Source organism: Anser anser, assembly GCF_964211835.1.
Source record: "Anser anser genome assembly, chromosome: 1".
Classification (NCBI taxonomy): domain Eukaryota; kingdom Metazoa; phylum Chordata; class Aves; order Anseriformes; family Anatidae; genus Anser; species Anser anser.
This window is the reverse complement of record NC_139720.1, coordinates 175,996,418-176,018,180: the sequence shown is the minus strand read 5'-3', so window position 1 is coordinate 176,018,180 and position 21,763 is coordinate 175,996,418. Positions and strand designations below refer to the sequence as shown.

General features: G+C 35.9%; 1 long non-coding RNA gene across 6 annotated transcripts in view; it reads left to right on the top strand.

Moving 5' to 3' along the window:
- Positions 1 to 21,763, top strand: part of LOC310894175 — a 57,708-nt gene that overhangs the window by 16,095 nt on the left and 19,850 nt on the right. For 2 of the 6 annotated variants that reach the window (XR_014579645.1, XR_014579646.1), the window contains exons 2-4: positions 2,270 to 2,411; positions 6,414 to 6,536; positions 10,131 to 12,665. This is a non-coding gene — a long non-coding RNA (uncharacterized lncRNA). The remainder of the gene's footprint in view (positions 1 to 2,269; positions 2,412 to 6,413; positions 6,537 to 10,130; positions 12,666 to 21,763) is intronic. The other 4 variants (XR_014579644.1, XR_014579641.1, XR_014579643.1 and 1 more) reach the window with 4 other exon arrangements.

Below are 21,763 nucleotides of genomic sequence, written 5' to 3'. Positions count from 1 at the left end.
TCTTCCCATTTGGAGGGATCTGCAGAAGTATACTGCATTCAGCACTAGATGGAAGGAACATCTGTCTCAAACTGGATAGAATCAGTGGAAAAACTTAACTGAGTCAGAAAAAGAGCGGCATTTTTAACTTGAAAGTTTTGGCTTTGAGTTAGAGTTCGTTGTGCGCTGAAGTATCCTTGTCCTAGAGGATTTTGCAGATTTTTTTTTTTTCATCTGTTTGTAACTTGTGTATCTGCCAGCTATTGCAGAGATCAAAGTGTGCAACTGAGGGAGAGTATGTAGACTTGTCAATCTGGATTACTTGATTCTGTAATCTACAGTGTACTTCATAATGAGGCAGCAGATGCACAAGTCAAGTACCGTTTGAGCATTGTTTATTTTATAAAAATTTGTACCAATTTTCCACAGACCCAACAATACTAATTTCAGAAGAAAAATATTCCCTAAAATTCTTAGAATGATTAATTTGACATCTTAGTAAAGCTAATGTGTTTCGGATAAGCAGAAAGGGTAGTTAATTTTTTTCTTCTTTCTTTTAAGTGCTATGTCATGAGTGACTATCTAAAGAAGAAATTGCTTGATCAAAATATGTAGCTGAGCTGTAGTATTATCTGGAATATATATATATATTTATTTCTCTTAAAAATTGAGACTGTCAGAAACTTTTTGTGTTTTCATTTTATAGTGAATACCTAAAAATGTTTTTATGAAGAGCTCATTTAGGTGATACAGTCTAGGTAATTTATCATTGTCAAAGATCTATATAAACTATGCCTTTCAGAGTGAAAAAAAATTAATTTTCATAGTCAACACAGTGCTTCCACAGTATGAAGGAGAAATGTGCAGCAATAAGCAAGTCCTCACAGTTCAGTGATTTTTTCCAAAAGCAGGAAAAAATCAGTGATAATACTGATGAAGTTCACAAAGACTATTTTGAGTCTTTTTTTCAGTAGCGTCATTTGATCTTACTGGCACATCTGTTATGTATTTAAAAGCCTTTTTTAAGCAAAATTCCTGGATTTATTTGAGGGAAGGACTGAGGAAGATAGGTATTGTAGGAGTCAAGATTTCTACAAGTGGTTCTTCAAGATAGAGGAGGTCTACCAGAAGAAGTAGGATGTATCTGAATCTATGACTTTACAATTAAGATTTAAGTGCTTTGGAAAAGGACACATTAAATCTATGTTCTGTATTTAGCAAAGGAATTTGTAAGGTACGTGCCCTCTGGAGTAAAATCAAGTTTATAAAAGCATTATTAAAATACAGGTCACACAAACAAGATTGTTTGAGATTATTTTGTAGGGAGGTAAAGGTTTGCATGGATATGTAGTGTTTTTTTGTTTTGTTAGATCAACTCATGCACCTAGACAAATAGAGATGCTTTAGTGTAGAAATTTTTCACCTTGTGGCCTATTTTGCCATTCCTAATAAAATCTTACCTCTCCATTTGAATCTTACCTATTTTATCACAATTTCAAAAAAACAGTTACTAGAATGTTTTTCATTTCTTGTCACTGCAACACATTTTTGTGCCCCTTTTTTGAAATTAGTGTTGGATTGTTTCTTCCAGACCATAGATAAAGAACTAAATAGCAATAAGCCATGGAAATATCCATTTAGAACTGTATTAAAAACACAATTTATGGACACTGACTTTGCATTTTGCTTTCAACACACACAAAATGAGGATAGTGTCAGGTTAAATCCATTCTTTGGTGTAGCCACAAATTCAAGGGATCAGCTACTATGAGAAAACATTTGTTGTTTCCATACTCAACTATCCATATTTTTGATGAACTTTTCATTAAAAACAAAACAACAAAAAAGTACTGTAAAGTTTTTACTGTATATGCTGCTAGCTCTATGTGCTGATTTTTTCTAATCTTATGATGATGTTTCATCGAAGAACAGGTGTTGGTCACTATCCTTCACTGATGAAGCATGTAACTTGTTCTGCTGTTTCCTACTACTTTGATAGCTGAGGGGAAGGTTTTGATTAAATTTACATTACTCATCAGGTTTGTAACTATCACTGTGCTCATTGTTGTCTTACCAGGAAAGGATTCTGATGTATTTAGATATCTAGGGGCAAGGATTGAACAGGTTATATACTGACTTTAATGGATGAGTAATAATCACTTTTAATCTAATATGTGATGGACAGCTCTGTTACTATAAATATACAGTCTCCCCCTTTGCCACCAGTTCAGCCTGTTGGATACAATATGCTTGAACATGTGAGAATTACAAATCATTCCTTCTATTGTAGGTGCTGTTTTCCTGAACCTATCTTTGAGTGTCATAGTTGTATGGAAAAATTATTTAGCTATTTTTAGACTGAAGTAAAAGAAAGAAGAGGAAAGAAGAGGAGATGAAGAAGGACTCCATCAGTTAGTTTTTTGGAAAAAAAGGTAAGTGTTCTGTAAAACAAGTTACAATGAAAAGGTTGCTAAACCAAAAATTTAATCTTTCCTCCTGAGCAAATTTCACCAGAGAAAACAAAAGCACTTTAAATGACATGTTTCAATTCTGTAATCAAAGGGGGAGAATCAGATCAGATCCTTGCAAGTGTGTTGTAAGCAGCTGGTAAAGTAAAAGTTGGGGATGGTGCTGCCATGCTTGCTAAGTCACTCCACATTGTTCTGCAAAGAGTTTATGAAACAATAGCTCTTCAAAATTGTTTTGAAGGACAAATATTTTGACATTGTAATTGACAAGTTTTTACATTATGTATGAGGATTGTTATTTTGTTTTCTAAAATGTTCTTCTGGGCTAGCATTTCATCTTTTTTCTTCCTACAAGGTCTTTGTCTCAGCCCCTGGTGCAGTTTTTAGCTGTTGAAGTGGATGATAATCTATCCATGTTCTTGGACAGATAATCAGGAGCCTCAGAGTAACACATCCATCAAATGTGCATGTATATACATGTATTTTCCTAGTGATTTTTTCATCCTTGTTTATAATTATGAAAGAGTAGAGGTGGAAAAGAATAGTTAATTTTTGCACTAAGTCCTGCTGTAACATGAAACTTAACAGAAATTGGACAGAAATGGTTCTGGGAAGCTTTTATTGCTAACTATTTATTGCTAACTATTGGCAGCAACTCAGTGAGGAAAACAATAAAAGCTTTAAAACTTTTTCTTCAATTATCAAAGCTCTTTGTGGAATAGATTCAACACCTGATTTACACAGATTTCCCTAGGCAACATCTCTGAGAAGTTCTCTTTGGCTTTGGCTTTCTAACTTCAAAACTGAACACTTCGGCCTCCGGGGCCTGGTGTCTCCCTCTTTCAGTTTCTGGGAGGTGGATTTTACTTGCTGCCTTATCTTTTCTGTTCTGTTTCCCTTGTAGGTCTCTGTTGCCTTACATCTATTTTCTATTCCCTTAATGCCAGTGGTCACAGTCAACAGATACCTTTGCTTAATTACACTGATTCAGAAGCTATGTTGTATGAATTTGGTAGATAAGATGCCCTGTGGGACATAGTTCCTGATCTGAGGAATTCAGAGACGAAGATAGGTTTGTTGTGTATACCGAAGCTAGAGCAGAACAGATCTAAATTGCAGTGCAAACAAAAGATAATGCAGAGGGATGGGAGCCTTCTGGAAGTCTGTCAGGGCACACTTCCATCTGCCAAGGCATTTCTTTACCAAGTATAAGTAGGCTCTATTTCTCCAGCTTTTTTCTTCAAATCGACCTCAACCGCACACCGTCATCTTTTGTGTTTGGGCAGTACACTAAAAAAGTAAAGTATTATGCATTACTTATTCACGAATTTATTTATAGATCATCTGATCATGAGGCTGTTCTGTGCTACACTAAAGTTATAAGAATTCAGAAAAAAAAAGTCTATGAAAGGATTATAAGCCATTTTAGGTGAAAGAGTTACGACTGCTTTTTGTTTGTAGCTGAAAATGTTGGGGTGTTTTCAACTTTTACATGGAAATTGATTTTTTTTTTCCCTCTAAGGAGCTGAAAACATTAAAATCTATTTATTACTCATATGTACTGACATTTATTATTAATTTTATGTCCCACTGTATTGCTTTCTTCAGGGCAAAGCTAACATTCATTTGTTGAGCAGTGTTATACAGTCAACACAAGGTGCATGGCTGCTGATTAAATAACAAACACAGTAGGATCTCTTTTTTATGGGTGTTGGCAGTAGGTGCTGCTTGAGTCAGTTCAGGGCAGATTGCTTGCTGCCCTGGCTAGCACTGCTCAGTGCATACTTTCAGTCAACAGCCCAGATTTTTTTTTTTTTTAAATTATGAAGCATCTCCTCTTCCCTTCCTGAATGGAAGTTAACAGTTTGAAGGGGAGTTTTTCAGACTTCATAATGAAGTTTTAATAAATAAAATGTTGCATATTTATCCTGCAATACCTTTGTTTGCCCAGACCCTTGCTTTATACTTGTAAATGTTCATGTGCATTTGTAAGCCTTTGGAAATAAGGATATATCTGATGAGTGCAATAGATTCGTGGAAGGAAGGGAACAACTACAGGAGATGTAAGATAGGTGTCATTCCAGTGTACCATCTTATACACGAGATTGGTGTTCAGTTCAAGTTTTTACTAATTAACTGAGTAAATTAAGTGCAGGCAGTCATTGGAAATGTAGACTCTCTTTTGGTGGCCCATAAGGGCTCAATTGCCCATTTTAAATGAGGCCTAGTAGCTTCCTCTGCCCAGATGACATACATCATTTACTTAAAATGGACTTACTGCCATGAATGAATTGACTTCTGATAATCCATTTGGTAAAATGGGGACCTGTTCTTTTACAGGAGGCATATTTATACCCTAGAAGAGTAGTATTTCAGGGTTTACACCTATCTATCGAGTATTTTATTACTCCTGTTAGTCAAGAGGAATGATGAACTATGCATCTCTCATAATATATATTGATCATCTTGGAGATGATTTAAGCATCTATCAATATTCTCTTCTGGTCTCCACATAAGATAAAATACTGTATCTTCTCTCTATTTGCAATTATTATTGTGGCATGAAATCCTCTCACAATTAGTTTCATTCTCTTTAGCAATAGTTCAAAAATACCTATTTATTTTAACAGTTAATCAATTAATAGAAAATTACTGCATTGGATTTAGTTTGTTTTGGTGGTGTTAACGTCATTGCTATAATCCAAGTTCCCTTTTGTTGTCTACGGTTTCACAATAGTTGTTTTCTGGCTTTCAACAGTAGGACTCAGTCAGTCTCTTTGGTACTGTCAGTCTGATGATGAGACCAGAATAAAATGTTTGCAAATTTTACTTTCTGTGATTCCAGTATGGCCTATGATAGGTTAACTGTGATCTGGATTTTGAATGTAATGATGAGCTTTTATCACTCTGTTCCAAACACCTAGCATTTGATTAGCTCCCAGCTTTCTTTGCTGTTAATTCAAAAATCATGCATGGATGACTGCATCTGTAAGCATATTGTGTAAATAGTGTAAATACCCACAACAGCAGAGGAGTCCTGACCTTCAGATCTGCCCCAGCAGCTCCACAGATACTTAGTTTCCTTCATTGTTTTGTGTAGGATATTGTTCACTTGGGTACGTTTTCACTCTTTTGGAGCCTTTTTTGACATAATTGATGAAAGTGCCTCTATATAAATTGAATTTCCCATGTGGACTTTTTAAAACCTCTGGAACCTGATAAGCTTTTGTAACAGAAGAAGAAATGTTTCATGCAGCTTGAAATCCTCCTTGCATAAAGGACCATTTCATCAGCTAGTGTCTGGTCTGCTAAGCTGTGCTGGCACAGCGGCATCTGAATCCCATAGTCTTAACTACTTTTTTTGTCTTGCCTCAGGGTATGAGATTCAATAAAGCTTTTTTTTTTTTTTTTTAGCAATAGAAGCCAATGAGCCCAATGCATTAAAATAACATAAAAGTTACTGCAATCTTGGAGAGAACTTTGCATAAAATATAAAGGGGATGCCATTTTTTGTTTGTGGGACTTCAGATAGAGGTTTCTTTTAAGAGGTTTGAAGTAACTCTTAAACCATTGATAATCTAACTTGTGTATCTAACTTGTGTATAACAGAAGAGGAGGAGATGAAGTGTTAAACACATCTCAAGTTAAATAATAATAATAATAAAAAATAATCTCAGAAAAAAAAAATGTTATCTTAAACTTCAAACTCTGGGGCAAACAAGCTGTGATTGCCTGCTGAGTTTAGTGTTTTCAGTAACGGTGACAATATACAAGTAAGGATGAAAGCAAATGCGCATAGAAAGAGAACATTTTCCACTCCTGTCACTTTATAATATACTTGTTTCTGTGTCTGATCTGCAGTACTGAAGTGGAAGGTGTGCATTTTTTTTTTTTACAGTAGCAGAAAGGAACTGTAATTACATTCTTGAAGGAACTATGAATGTTATGTTTTTCTTTGCTTCCCAGGAGTCAGACTTTCCTGAATATTATCATCTGTCGTGGCAAAACACTATCAAAGAACAATCTTACCTTCTTCATTTTTTCTTTGAAGCCTGAGACAACTGAGAAACATAAATGGAAAAGTTTCAGGTGCAAGTTTATTTTATGTTTCCTTTATTTTGTGAATGTAAGACACACTTGATGATTCTCTAAATTCAGACTTGCAGTTCAAGGACTGAGAGGAACTGGTTAGTTCAGCAGATAGAACTGCGTGATATACAGGTGTCAGTGACAGATTATCTGGGAACTAAGCACACTTTAACCAGTATCAGAAGAGAGACTGTAGCTTGATACTGAGTGATAAAACTTCAAACTTTCCTAAACTTTTCTTGCTGTTTTTCCACATCTTGTTGTACTGGGTCTGGCTGGGATGTTAACTTTCCCTGCAGCAGCCCATACAGTGCTATGCTCTGCACTTGCAGCTAGAACAGCACTGGTATCACACCAGTGTTGTGTCTGCTGCTGAGCAGTGCTGGCACAGCATCAGGACTCTCTCTAGCCCTCCTAGGGCGTGGGCAAAAAAGTGAGAAAGGAAGGAACATCACCAGGGCAGCTGACTTAAACCAACCAAAGGGATATTCCATACCATATGATGTCACACTGAGAGAGCAGTTGTGGTGGAGTTCAGCTGCCTAGCATGGTTCAGCTGCCTAGCACTAAATAGACTTGAATCAGTTCAATACCTTCAATACCTGATAGGGAGTCACAAGGCTAAATTTTTTTTTTTTCATTTTTTTTTTCTCTTACCTAGTATAAGACATTGTGACAGCACAGTCTCTCTACAGTTCAGTTCCAGGGGTGTCAGAGATGGCACCATACATAACAAAAATAATGCTTTTCTTGCATTGGTAGGAAGTTTTTACCTCTTTTGTGTAGAAACTATTCTGCAGATGAGCACAATGAAGATGGTGAAACTCCTTGGAGAGAGAGTAATGTTATTTCAGATGAGAAGGTGTAGTCTGGCTGTGATGATCAAGAGACCAGTGACACAGGCAGAGGGTGTGACAGAGGAATATTACTGATTCCACCTCCTTTCCAAACACATAGGCTTCTTTGCAATCAGGAAGATACAAAGATATTTTCATTGGAAAGTAATGGTTCTTGCTTCTAGCTAGTATCAGAGAAAGCTTATGTTTGGATAAGAATGGGAATCTCAGGGAACTATCTTGTCTACTGAAATTTTTGGGGTATAAGTTTCTCAGAGCTATGCATCAGCATGTTTTTCTGTAAAATAGGAAAGGATATTGTCTGATTGTATTTCTGTCATTGAGGAACCCAGGATACTAAAACTCTCTCTAAGCCATGTAAACACATATTATCTCTGATGAGACAGTGTTGCCAAAAGCCCTGACCTGACTTGGACCTTTAATACCAGCCATCTGTTCTCAACATTTACTTTCTCTGCTTGTTTTTTTTTTTTTCCTTTCAGTTCTGTAGTTGTTTTTCCTCCCATCCTGGATGAAGCAAATAAGATAAAATATTGTTGCAGGATGTAAATTTTCTGTACAAGCAGATCTTATTTATCTATCTATTTATTTGGCTGCTCATAAATCCAGAGGATTTATAATGGAACCCCAATTTAAGTACTTTTATATCACTATTTGGAGAAGCTTCTTTCTTTAATCGGCTGATAAGGAATACTGAGTCACTAGCTTTCTAACTTCAGTGCAAATATTCTCCAATAGAAGTTCAGTGAAAAAGAAGAAAGTGAACAATGGAAGCTTGGCCTAAAGTAGAGGGAATATGGTGGTTTGAAGTGTTTCTGTATATGTTTCTAATTCTTCCACTTGAGAGGAGAACTGATGAGTTATCAAATTCCTAACATGGTGCATTTTCAAACTCAGGTAATTTGTAGATAATCTACACTACCTTATATCCAATTGGATGTAGGATCATAATAAGTCTATTAAAATTTGAAAGATGTATTTGTCTATATGTATGGTCACAGATTTATTCAGATTTATTGTGTACCTGAGATAGTAAGAAAACCTGAAGTAATTTTTTGTTGCAGATATTTTTGCACCTACAATTGTGCATAGCACTTGGTGTTATTGCTAAGTAAAAAATAAACAGCATTCCAATGGTGTTGTTTGTTCCAAAACCAGCCTAGGTGTTCCTCTGTCCAGCTCATTAAGCAGTTTGCCAAAGGTTGGTGAAAACACTTAAGCTGACTGTCAGCAGAGAGGTTTGTCTGCTTGTCCTTTGACAGGGGGGGAATGGTGAAAGATGCAGACCTAATGTGCAGCCAAGTATTTGTCTCATCCATTTTGGGATAGTACTCCGAAAGCTGTGGCTAAGTTTTTTCAAAAGCTTCACCATGTCAGCTTGAGTATTCATCCAGCTGCATAGTCATTGCTGCAAGGTTTTCTTGCAGAGTTGAAAAGTAGCCAAGCATATTTCTGTTGGGCAACTGGCTTAATATTGTAAACTGTAGTTTTTTAATAACTAATTTAACTACATTTGTGTACTGAAAAGAAATTAAAACTTCAGGACCTACCTTCTACTCATTTAGGCAACACATCCTTCCTTTGCCCAGAAAAATAGCATAGAGCACAACCCAAAATGAGAGCAAGTATGCTAGACATTGAAGGCATGGCATGCTTTTCAAAGCAGACAACATTTAGAGGCAAGGTCTCTGTGAAATACTGTGAGCTCACAAGAGAGTTCAGAGAATGTTTTCCCACCATTTTGCAGGCATCCTCAAAACACAGCAGCAGAGCATGTAGCTGTTTCTTCAGCTTAGAGGACTTGCCTTATTGATAATCATTTCTACTGAAACAGGCAAAAATGCCTAAGTTTGTTCTGGGAATCAAAGTGGATGCTGCAGGGTACCCATTTAGCTTCTATTACTATGCCCTAAATGCACGCTTCACACCATGAGTCCACTTTTTTTTTTTTTTCCTGTTATTGATTTTATCCCCTCAGTACAAATTCCTGTGCAGCAAGAATATTCGATGATATCCTCATTCATGAAGGTATCAGCAGTATTTTTTTTTAATTTTTTTTACAGCTGTTCTGAGAGGGAGGAGATGAGAAAAATAATAATAATAAAAAAAAATAGTCATGAGGAAAAATGAGCATAAACCAAAAGAAAAATAACATCAAGTGTGTTTATGGAGTGTCTGGACTCAGTGTAAGATGAAAAGAGTATTTTCTGCTGTGCCGTCCAGGTGGCATGACACTGTGAAGAAGTTCATTTTCCTGCTCTAGCCATCATTTTGCAACAGTGGTTTCATGGTTTCATTGCTTGGTTACTCGTCTGGTGACATGTCTTTCATGCAAGAAATTGATTCACATTTTTGTGCATTTTGTATATTGATTTATATATCTTTCATTTTTTTTTCTAAAACTAAATTGCCTTGCCTTTTAATTCACATGATTATTCTTAAGATGGCAGTGAGATAAAAACAGCTACCTGACAGAAGTTTATCATTCGGTACACAACTTGTGAACATATTCCTTGTTTCAGTTGATATAAATCAAAATTCGGAGTAACTTTCATCATAACTATGTTTCCATATGCATTTCCATAGTGAAATTCATCTCTAGCTGTGAATCTGGACTGTACTCACATGTCTCCAGCTAACTGATAAAACTGAAATCACCCGAAGACCTTCTGATACCTGTTAATTTCCATAGAAAGTACCAGTTTTAAAAAGACTATCTGCATTTTTTTCCCCACAGAGTTCAAGAATGAGCCTGGGTAAACCTGGCAGCTTGAAGTCTGAGGAAGAAGATTGGTTTCTGCATGAGTTTCACTGACATGGAAGCTTGTAAGGGTTTTCAAACTCTGGTAAGGAAACTCATCCAGAATAGTCCAACAGGCACACTGGAACAGGTTGATTTATGGGCTTTGAAACATCTGAAGGTGATTCTGTTAAAGCCAATTAAAAAGTTGGAGAAAATGTGAGATTAAGATCTACCCAAAAAAGGGCAGATATTAAGAAGAAATTCTTTACTTAAAGGGTGGTGAGGCACTGGCACAGGCTGCCCAGAAAAGTTGTGGATGTCCCATCCCTGGAAGTGTTCAAGGCCAGGTTGGATGGGGATTTGAACAACCTGGTCCAGTGGGAGGTGTCCCTGCCCATGGCAGGGGGGTTGGAACTAGATGATCTTTAAGGTCCCTTCCAACCCAAAGCATTCTGTGATTCTATGAAGATGGTGAAATGCAGAGAAGCCTACTGTTCTCCGTGTAAAATGAGAGAAACAGATACCTTAATCCGATGGCACAGCTTTGTAGTACATATGTGAGAATGCAAGAAGTTCAGTGAGTTTTTTTGAAAGATTTACTTAGGCTGGTTGTGCTCCCCCTTCACAGCTATACCACTCCTAAGAAACAAAATGATGTGAAGATGTGCATGTCATTTGGTTTAGCATGCCTGAGCAATGCACACAGCTAGTGGGGAAACTGACAGTGGGAAGGACTAGCACAGAACACAGTGAGCAGGATCTCACAGCAAGCCGAGATAGTGAGGAACTTCATGGCTAGTCCAAGTCACATCTGATATAGTAAGAATGTGGGATGAGTTAATCAACCTGGTCAGCATGAAGAACAGGGAGTGAAAACACATGATCAAATTGGGCAGACCCTACTGGGACCTCTTAACCCAATAGCATGAAGTCAGAGTAAGTTGTATTAAAAATCATTAACACACTGTCTGCCACTTGGGCTCTGCTGAGCTTAAGTTTCAGTAACAGCTCACTACTTGAGCAGTTACATACAGCTAAAGAAAAAGAGCTTATTATATTCCCTGTGTATAAACTAGATGGATATCCTGAAAGGTATTTTGCTTTTCAGAGAATATGTGCATTTTCCAAGATGTTATACTGTTGATTTTTTTCCCCTAATTATAAAATATATTTATGTAAATATTTTTATTCACTTATCTTTATTTTTTTAGCTTTAAAAAAAAATGGAAAAACTGTGTTCTGTCAGTAAGTGCCTGGCAGAAAAGTTACATTTCTAAGATATATTCAATTTGTGAAAAAAAAATAAAGAAAAGATATATCAGCATATGCATTTTTCTGATCTAGGGGGCAATAATATTTTCTTTTTTTGAGTGAGCCACCTGTCTTTTGAAATATAAATTAGTTTCCAGGTAGTAGGTGAAAAATTCTTTTATTGCAAGTATGTAATTCTCAGTATGTACATGAATGTTCAAATTTAATATGTTGATGGCCAAATTGCAATTCACTGTGACGCGGTAAAATAAATGCCCTCCATTATGGGATTCCTTTGACTATTGCTCACATATCCCAGGAGTGTTCACTTGATATTAAAATACTGTTACAAAATCTAATCAATGTTTCTAGGAAAAGAAGAATGAAAGAAAATTTTATTTTCTTTTTTTAAATAGATACATTTGTTGGAAGTAGTTGAGCTCTGTCATATATATATTTGTTCAACTGATGGTTTATTAAATCTGTTTTCTATATTTTTAGCCATATTGGCTGCTATATTATTGAATAGTAATATTTCAAAATTATTCTCTTCAAAGAATAATTGATATATAAAGCACTTTGCCAAAACTGTATATGTGCAGTGTGAGCAATGCAAGTTTTTTGTTATGGATAAGCACCATTTGTGCTGATAACATCCACAGGTAACCAGTCTGTAGTCATTCCCCTTTTAGATTTTTTTTTCCTTTCTCCATTGAATTTTCTTGAATCTTTTGAATTGCCAGTCACCAGCAAAGTTCCACATTTCTCTTTCATTCTCCTCTCTGCATTATATACCACCCATTTAATCAGGAACAATGTGTTGCATAAAGAGATTACAATAATTTCACTGGAAGATGCTACTGTTTTGTTTGTTTGTTTGTTTGTTTTGTCTAAATTTTCTAAGAAATAAAGCTTATACTTCAGTTGTGTGGTAGGCATGCATGCCTATTGTGTGAATCTGCTGATTGATTCATTACAGTTTGACATAGGTATCTTAAAATAATACACTTTTAAAATTTCAATCCTAAAATATTTGTTTCTTTTGATATCTTCTGCAGTCATACACAGTAACCAAGCTTCGTTATTTTAGTTCTTACAGAAATTTTTGTTTTAAGGGTGCTATGAACTTAGTTTTATTATCAAACTTAGCCATCCAGGAACTATTTTATCAACTACTTTCAACTAACTAATATTTTGAACTATTCCTCAAGACTGTTCCATGTTTTAAAAGTTGTCACTGGGTGATTCGGTGCCGCATAGCATGGCACAGTGTTTCAGGTGAGTAAACCTTTTCCTTCCGTTCCGATTCTTTATTACACTTCTGTGGAAACCTATGCTGGCTCTTGAGGTGTGACAGTCTGACTGCAGTGAGACTTTGAGTTAAGCAGGATATGCTGGTTTTAGGATATAAATATTTTGGTGATGTAAAGATCAGAATAATTGATGTAAATAACTTCAGTAATCATCAAATATTTTCCTTGGCTTTTTGGACTGGCAGGCTAGTGCACATTAAATAAGGCAATTAAATGTTTTCTGGAAAACCTCATGCATTACAATGCAGCAAGTGCAGATAACAAGAACAGAACTACAGATAGTAACCTCTGTGGAAGACATAGTTCCATTATCTTAAATAATGAAGTTCAGAGGCAGAAAGATAACGGCATTTTCCCTCGTTATTTTTAATCTTCTAAACTTCAAGATCAAAAATGGAAGATAGCTGTCTATATGGAATGAATAAAAAAATAGAAAGATGAATGAATGCTTTTTTTTTTTTTAATGCGTGCAAGTTTCTTGACATTAATTTTATCTGTCATTGCAGCAGCTTTTTCATCTACATTACTATATGCCTTCTGAAACTGCTGGAAGTCTTGACTGATGGGTCATGAATGTGATGGGATAGGGGAAAAATCACTGAATGAAAAAAAGTAAAGCTTCTGCAAAGTTTTTTTTTTTTTTTTTGGTTTATGTCAAAAAGGGTGTGATAAACAGGCAAATAGTGCTTTACAGCAGCTGATATGTGGAGATGGTAGTTCTGCTTTTTTTCTGTATGTCTTTTTGCATGGGGTGTTAAACCTATCAGTAGGTTTTAATTGGTTGTCCCAACACAGAAGCAACAAAACAAAGTAGCAGCATACTAACAGAAATGATGTGATTTATCATACCACAGAGGTCTCTAGAGGCATGAGGGATCTTGGTTAAGGCTGTAGTTCTGCAACACTCTGTGTAAGAATCTTTTAAAATATCAGAGAAATTGTAAGGGTCACTACTGTGATATCACATTGTTACACACAGAAAGCTGCAGAAATAACCATCTCTTGCTGGAAGCTCTCAGCTGCATGAACAACTACATACAAATGGCCAGATACCAAATTTCAAGTGGAAACTGACACTTGCAAATTAAAGTTATTTGAAAGTAAGATGTACTTAAGCACATTTGTATAAAGATACAGAAGTCATATTTGCAAATTTAGCCTCAATTATCACTGAAGGAGTCCATCATTACTTAAAGGCAGACTTTTGAGAAATGCTTAAAAATGAATCCTAAATGAGATTGTCTCCTTTGTGTTAAAGAGACTTTGGAGCAGACGTGTAGTTATAGCTATGATTTCTATTCAATTATATTCAGCAGAAGAAATACTTAGCTCTCTCTCCCATGCAAAATCTAAACCAATACTTTGAAAAACAGGCAGCAACTGACAGCAAATTTTAGTACAGGTGGCTTTATTTTTTTTAAACGTTTTCATTTTAAATGAATTTAATGGTATGAAAAGTTTAAAAAACTCATCAGAGAGAAAAAACAAATCTCTTTGCAACTTTCCAGCAATGGAATATATATTTGTCAGAAATAGTTCACTTAAATGAACAGAAAATAAATATACTTGGTGAGTACCTATGTCCTGTAGATACAGATGACAAAGGTACAGCCATGATATGATCACTGAGGTTTAGATTCATTTATAAGTCTTATCTACACAAGGTAAGACTCATCTACATAAGGTTCTTCGTATAGTATATGGGCAAGTAAGTGTCCATTTCAAAGATGAAGATCTCTCATTTTTTTCCCCATTGTCTAAATGATCACTTATACTAGACTCTTTGGCTTAGACTGCAAATGTCATGTGAGATAAATTCTCCCACAAGCAGTTTTAGAAAATAGTTAACAGATAATGAATTCTTCTGTAATATTGTAATAACACTTGTAATATTAAAGACATGTAGCCAATGTTTTTTAGAGAGAAGTGAACAAAATACAATACGAAGTAATTACACTAGTTTTGATTTTTTGAATCTAGAGAAAGTTTGCTAAGGGTGTGCTCACTCCAGCCACTTTTGTCTGCTTAGAAGCTAGATAGGAGGATCATTATTCTTTGATCCTCTGCCTCCAAAGGAAGAGGATAAACTGCCAGAGTGTGATTCGTCTCATGTTTTCTAAATGGTTAAAAAACCCAGCTATTTTCACAAGGAGTTAGTTAATGATGCAATGGTGATGCCTGTGAGGTTGATACATAATTCCTATACAAATAAGCATATTTTTTGCTTCCTCCTTCTTTGTAACACATTTTCCAAACCACTATTAAAATCACTGGTATAGACAATAAATAATAAACTGAATTCGGCTGGATAGTTCTCTGTAAATTGTCAAATGAAATGTCATCACTGAGATTTCATTTAAACCCAAGAAAGCTCTGAATTTTCTAGATGCAGAATTATCATGTGGCAGTTCTTGAGGGTAACTAGTTATGAAAGGGAAAATACATGGTGCAGAAGTATTTGAAAAACTGAATGCATTATGGTATTCTAAAGCTTTTCAAAGACTGCTCTCAGCTCCAGCAACTACATCAGTATACATCCATTCTGGGGGAAACTAGTCATCATTCTATGTTGATTAATGCCAAACATTATTGTCACAGGGTTGCTGTCCTCAAAAGGACATGGATGAAAAGACTTTTTTTGACATAACAATTATTTTATGGGGATGTTTTCTTAATGCCATGGCAGTGTAGGCACTGTTCTCCATTTACTGTATGTCCTGCCTCATTTTACTTGAATCACACTGGAATAAAGTACCCTCAGTTCAGTGGCTTGCAGATTGACACATGATATCAAGGCAGTGCTGATTTTCATACAGGAAGTCTGTTGGTGCAGTGAGTGCAGAAGCATGGTATGAGGTAACAGCAAGCTGTCATGGTCTTGCTATGAAATGAAGAGGGTGTAATGTGTACCTTGCTCCCAGACTTGTTGTGCTGACAAAAGGCTTAACTTCAATATTCCTTCTCACTATGATTTGGAAATGGCCTTTCTACCTCCCACATCTGGTGATTCTGTGTCCATGGGAAGTGGCACAGGGGCATTCAAGACCATCTCTGCAGCTTCCCTCTAGGGGAAGGGGTTGGTCCTATAGTAGAATCAAGAGACACAGCAACAGGAGGCAACAGCACAGGTCATTGTGCTTTGGTCCCACAGTCTAGAGGAAAAAGAGAGGCTGAATCTCTGGGCATAAATTTTCATTCTTCTGCTTCCTATGGGATCCTAAGCACAAATTCAGGCCAATGCTCGCAGAGCCTGGTGAGTGTTGTAAGGAGAGCTGCCAGCCCGCTGGTGGGTCACATATTCTGGCCCAGCACTCTTCCTTTTTTTGTAAAAAAAAAAAAAAAATAAATGATTTTTACTAAGTCATTGAAATATCATACTAATACAGGCATAATACTTGTTTTAAGCAACAGAAATTGAATGGTTTTACAAAGTGTGTAAGGTGCAGATGTGGTAGGGTGGTGTACATATAAAAAACAAAGCTTATAACAGTATTTCTTTATGGTTGTGAATAGAGGACATTGTTCTAGAATAGAACAGAAGATCCTGAAATAGGGTAATCAGAGAGAAAAGAAGGTGATAGCTGACCCCAAGAACAGAAGACAGCATCTGAGAGTTTGATGCGTGGGGTGGGGTGCACCTATACCATCTCACCTGCTATGAGATTCCCCATGCAGAGCAATAGTATATAGTATGAAATTATTTGCTCATTTTTGCCCTTTAATTAATATTATTGGAAGTATGCAAGTAGATTGCTGCATCTCTGCCCTGGGCTGGGTCCATTTCCAAGAGGAGTTCTACTTTGAATCAAAGTAGTAGCCACCAAGTGGCACCCAAAATGGAAGCAGTTCTCAAATCCTGGGATTCCTAGTCAAGTATTGTTCTCAGTGAGACCACAAGCATGTTCTCTGAATGTATCTTGATCAGGGACTTGTAATTTTGAATCTCTAAGTTCAGAAGAGAAACTTTACACGTTGGTAGTTAGGTATTTTTGTAACAGGGGTTTTGTACCATAGTATTAAAATTTCCTAGTCAACTCATTTGCTTGCCTTTGCAAAAGCTGCTGTTTTTGAGTGATTGAATTAGAAAGACAAACTCAAAAGCACTTATTAATCAATATGGAAGACAAAAGAATCAGCCAAGCCAATGCAGCATCCTGTTGCAACAAAGAATCAAACATCTGAGATAAACAGTGGCAATGAAGCAAATAAAACCACACACATGTGCCCAGTATTCTGATTAAGAAACAAGAGGAAATGAATCTTTCAGTTTTAAATGAGCATTTGAAATTGAAATGTTATTTTCCCTTTCCCTTTCCCTTTCCCTTTCCCTTTCCCTTTCCCTTTCCCTTTCCCTTTCCCTTTCCCTTTCCCTTTCCCTTTCCCTTTCCCTTTCCCTTTCCCTTTCCCTTTCCCTTTCCCTTTCCCTTTCCCTTTCCCTTTCCCTCTCTTTTTTTTTTTTCTTTAAGAAAAAACAGAAGTTCGAAACCAAATAATTCTTCAGGGCAAATTAATTGCTAGCCTGTAATGATTTTGTTTTCATATCAGTAGGGCCAACTTATTTGCTTTTATCTATGATAAAATGGAAATAAGATTTGTCAACAAGTCATAGAAAGAAGACCAAATTATTGTGTCATCATATGATACAAAAAGCTATGCCCTAGTATAACAGCTTACGCTGAGATAACAAAAACAAACAAACAAAAAAAAAAAAAAAAACAAAAAAAATGGTATGGAAGAGAACTGAATTTTGTGGCGTACCAGTAGAAAGGATTTTAATTAAAAGGTGCAGGGAACAGAACACTGAGTGGACTCAGTGACATGATGTCAAAAGTGATATCTGTAAGAAGAAACTGAATAAAAGAACTGAGATGTTTACTGAGTGTTAATAAAAAGAGTCAGGCATCCTAAAGACAGGAAAAATGCAATTTGTGCAGAAGAAAACTGTGACTAAATGAGAGTAAACAAGATGGAACAAGGAGGAAAGGTCTTTATATGAATTGCTTTGGTTTGCGAATATGTTCTGAACAAATGAGGTGGTTACATAAGACTGTCAATAGACTGCTTGGCTACCATATAATCAAAGTGTGTTAAAGGATTCTTTTTGATAGCACTGACATCAAAACATATCATCAGACTCAGCTATTTGTGTCTTTACCAGAACCATGAGTAACATAAGGTGAAATGTGCTCACCAAGATCAACTTGCTGCTCATCATCTCTGAGTTTTTTCTATAAAGTTGCTTTTAAACTGACTGTTTATTTCATTTAATAGTCATAAAGAAATATACCATATAATGAGAAACCATGATTTATCCCCCAGGTAGTTGGATAGATGACATGGAATTATGTTAGTCTTTCATCTCAGCACTTTATCATCTTTTTTGTTAATATGTCAATGAATGTAAAAAATAATCGTAATTCAAGTGTAGCTTCCAACAAAGTGCCTTAGCAAGCTGTCACTTACTTTCACAAAGCATATAAAGCCCTTCATCAAATTAGTTTCATTGCTTACAATCTGTAGAAGAAAGTTTAAGCAAAAAAAACCACCTCATTACAAAATCAGGTTTATATACATCTGTATTCTTTTGATTTTAGTACGAAAAGTGGATCCATAGTAATTAGTAATGAAGTACAGAATAAGAATTTCATCCAAACTACCTTTGCAAATAGGTACAAAGCTGTAGATCTTGAAACCAAAATACAACAATCTTTTAAGTGAATTGGTACAAAGAACATGATAATCTTGTATTTAGATGAAAGACTGTCAAGCACAGTGATTGATGAGTAGTTTATTTTTAGTTTTCAAATCAAAGAATTAATCTGATTGGAAGCAAAAGTTTTTTTTTTTTTCCTCTTTTTTTTTTTCTTTTAAAGAAAATGTAGATCTTAACAGATTCCAGGTAGAATAAGATGGTCTCTTTTATACCTATTTTATTATTCTGGGGATGTTATTTTAAAACATGGCAAAATAAAACAATTTGTCTACTTTAATTATCTCTGAACCGCTCTATAGGTTCCATTTTCTGTATTGGCTATAGTCTCCTTTGACATAACTGGTATCTTAAGATACTATGAGACTTAAGATACATACGTTGACATATATATTTACACAATGAAATGTTGGTGAACTGTATTCTGTATTTTCATCATACAGTTAAATCTATAAGGATAACCTGCATATTTTTCCTACTTTATGATGAGGTGAATTGCTTTCTAGAAGCTCCCTATTTACTTCTGTGGCAAGCTGCTACATGAAATCTCACACCAAGTGACCCTGTAAAGTAGACATTTACCTAATAGGTTGAGCATTATATTAATTTTCATGATCCATGCTACATGTAGTTGCTATTGATACAATTTCTTTTTGTACATGGGAGAAACTGAACATGACCCTTTGCAGAATGTTCCAAAAGGCAGGAATAAAAGTATTGGTCTGAACAGTGGGCCAAATGGAAAATTCTGAACCTTGATCTTGCACATACTGGAGGGACACTTTGTTTATTGGGTAACTGTGCAAGAGACTGGAACCATCAAATTAATATGTTTAAAAATATAATTTGGAAAAAAAACCACAATAGACTGTCATTTTAAAATTTTTCAATTCTCTACCCCCCCCCCCCAGCAATTTTTGGGTGATCAAAATGTTATTATGAAAATAGCTCATATTAATCAGAAATATTACAATACAAAATCAGTATAATCTACCTATTGACTCATTTTTCCCCTTATATAATCTTTTTTTAAAATTATTTTTATTTTCGGATTGTAATCTTCTTTATTCTATTACTTGTTAAAAGTGATTCCACTGCATTGCCATTCTTAGTTTTGCCTGATTTTGATTCATTCTGTCCTGTTGCACATCAAGTTTGATGAGAATTGATATGAAACTGATGTGAACTGAAGCTTGCCTGAAAAGTCATGCAAATTTACATAAGTAAAAATAATTCACAAAGTTGGTGCTAAGATAAGACTCTTGCACTGAACAAGTTCTCAGTAACCAAATTTTGCTTCACATACTGACAACAATTTGCAAGCAGTCACCCCTTTTATAACACTTCAATGCTTGCTCAGAGAAAAATGGCATCCCATAAATTGCTAATAGCGCTTCCCGCAGTAGCGATGGGTTCTTTGGAGGTCTTTTGGCCAAATACCAAAGTAGCTCATCTCTGCTTTGCTTGTGACATTTTGTTTGATCACATCATAAAGTGTTAAGGCCATGGAATGTACACTTAGCACTATACACTAATAAAGTGTTTATTCTTTAATGTCTCCCAGCTGCTTGCATATAGCTTTTTCCAATAGTAGAGAGAACATGCTGGTTTGATGTGATCTTCTATTTATATGGTCTGTTGGGCCTATGTGATACATCATGTTCTTTCCTCCTTTACTTTTGCAGAATCAGTAAAGCAAGTGTTGTCTTCAAGGTCTATTCCTCTCTGTGTAACACATGCTAGGTCCATTAAATAACTAGGAACAAATGGTAATAAAAATAGAGGTTAGAAGAACATCCTTGAGGCAAAAGCAGTCAGTAATTTCTGTGTTATGTAAAATCATAAACTTCTGTGGGACTGACAACGCTTAACTCCAGAGAGCTTTGGAGTGATAAGAATGAACAGAATATTTCCTAAATTTGGGAGAACATTCAAGGGTCAGCATGCTAATTCTGTTGTTCAGAAAGAAAGCGTGTGACACTTGGGGTCTGATTCTTTATTGCTCACCACTTGGTGCTGTTATTTATGATGGTTAAGGCAGGTATACACATTAAATGTTTTGAGTATTTTACTTACACTTTGCAAAGTTGTAAATCATCAGCTTAATCAGCATCAAGCGCTGCAGGCAGTAGATAAATGAAACCCTGGCTCTTTCATCCACATAGGACTGCCTGTTGAACTGAGGCTGAAAATCAATCAAGAAAAATCAATTGGAGTATTCCAGCTCACTATTAAAATTAAAATGTAATGTCCTCAGTTTTTCTTTGTTTATCCTGACATGAAGTGCCAGGTAAGAACTTCAAAAATGTTTAAATGCCTTTCAAGTCCAAGTCTCATTTCAATAGTGTTATAGACATTTAGGCCCAAACTGTTTGTGGTTGTCAAAGCACTTCACAGTGTAAGCAATTTATTCCATGTCTGCTACAAAAGCTTCTGCCAATATAGTGATTGTCATCAAGAACACAATTTTTGATTGATAGCAGAAGCTTCCATTACATGAACAGTAGTACTGCCAAAAATGAGCTTTTGCTGAATTAGCTAATTTTACTTGAAAGAGCTGGAAGATATGATGTTAGTGGAGACACTGCTTAAGAAATGGTTGTTAGGATGATAACACTGGGACTAAATTGCTCCTAATCCAAATATAGCTTTAGTTCTGCACATCCAGTTTTAATAGGGCAGAACTGCTAAGGCTCACCATGGAAGAGCCAATACAAGGCTGTAAACTTTCAAGTGTACCTCTGGCATGCCTAAGTTTTATTGACATGATCCTACAGAGCCCCACATCCCATAACAATATGGATCCATGTGCACAAACTTTGGGGCACTTGAGAAGGAAATCCACATAGCCAGCACTCTGAACAGTGGGTAGCCTGAAATCATCCTTTTGGGAGAGCTATCCTGATAGCCACTAAATGCCAAGCCCAGGTACAAGCCCCATATGCCACTTGCTGCACATCTTGATAACAATGCAGGAAAGTAACTGTCCTCTGCATAGCAACAGGTTGATAATGATGGTACAAAGCTCTTAAAAAAATCTCTTAAAAATAAAACCAACCATTTTGGTGGCAAGAACAGTAATATTTTACTGCTCTAAGAAATAGCTATAGTGAGCATACATACCAGGAATGAGAAACTGATTCATTTCTCTGTAGCACCTGAGGGGATAAAGTCAACCCCTTTCACCTGTCAGGATAAAGTCTATACATGCTCTCCACCCATCATATTGAAGCTATGCCTTGATACGAAGGATAATGGCCCTACAATAGAGAGCATAGCAATCATTCAATGGTCAGGATTGTCATGTACAAAGGAAGGAGAAAGAGTATGAGCTCTATTTTCATCTTAAATAC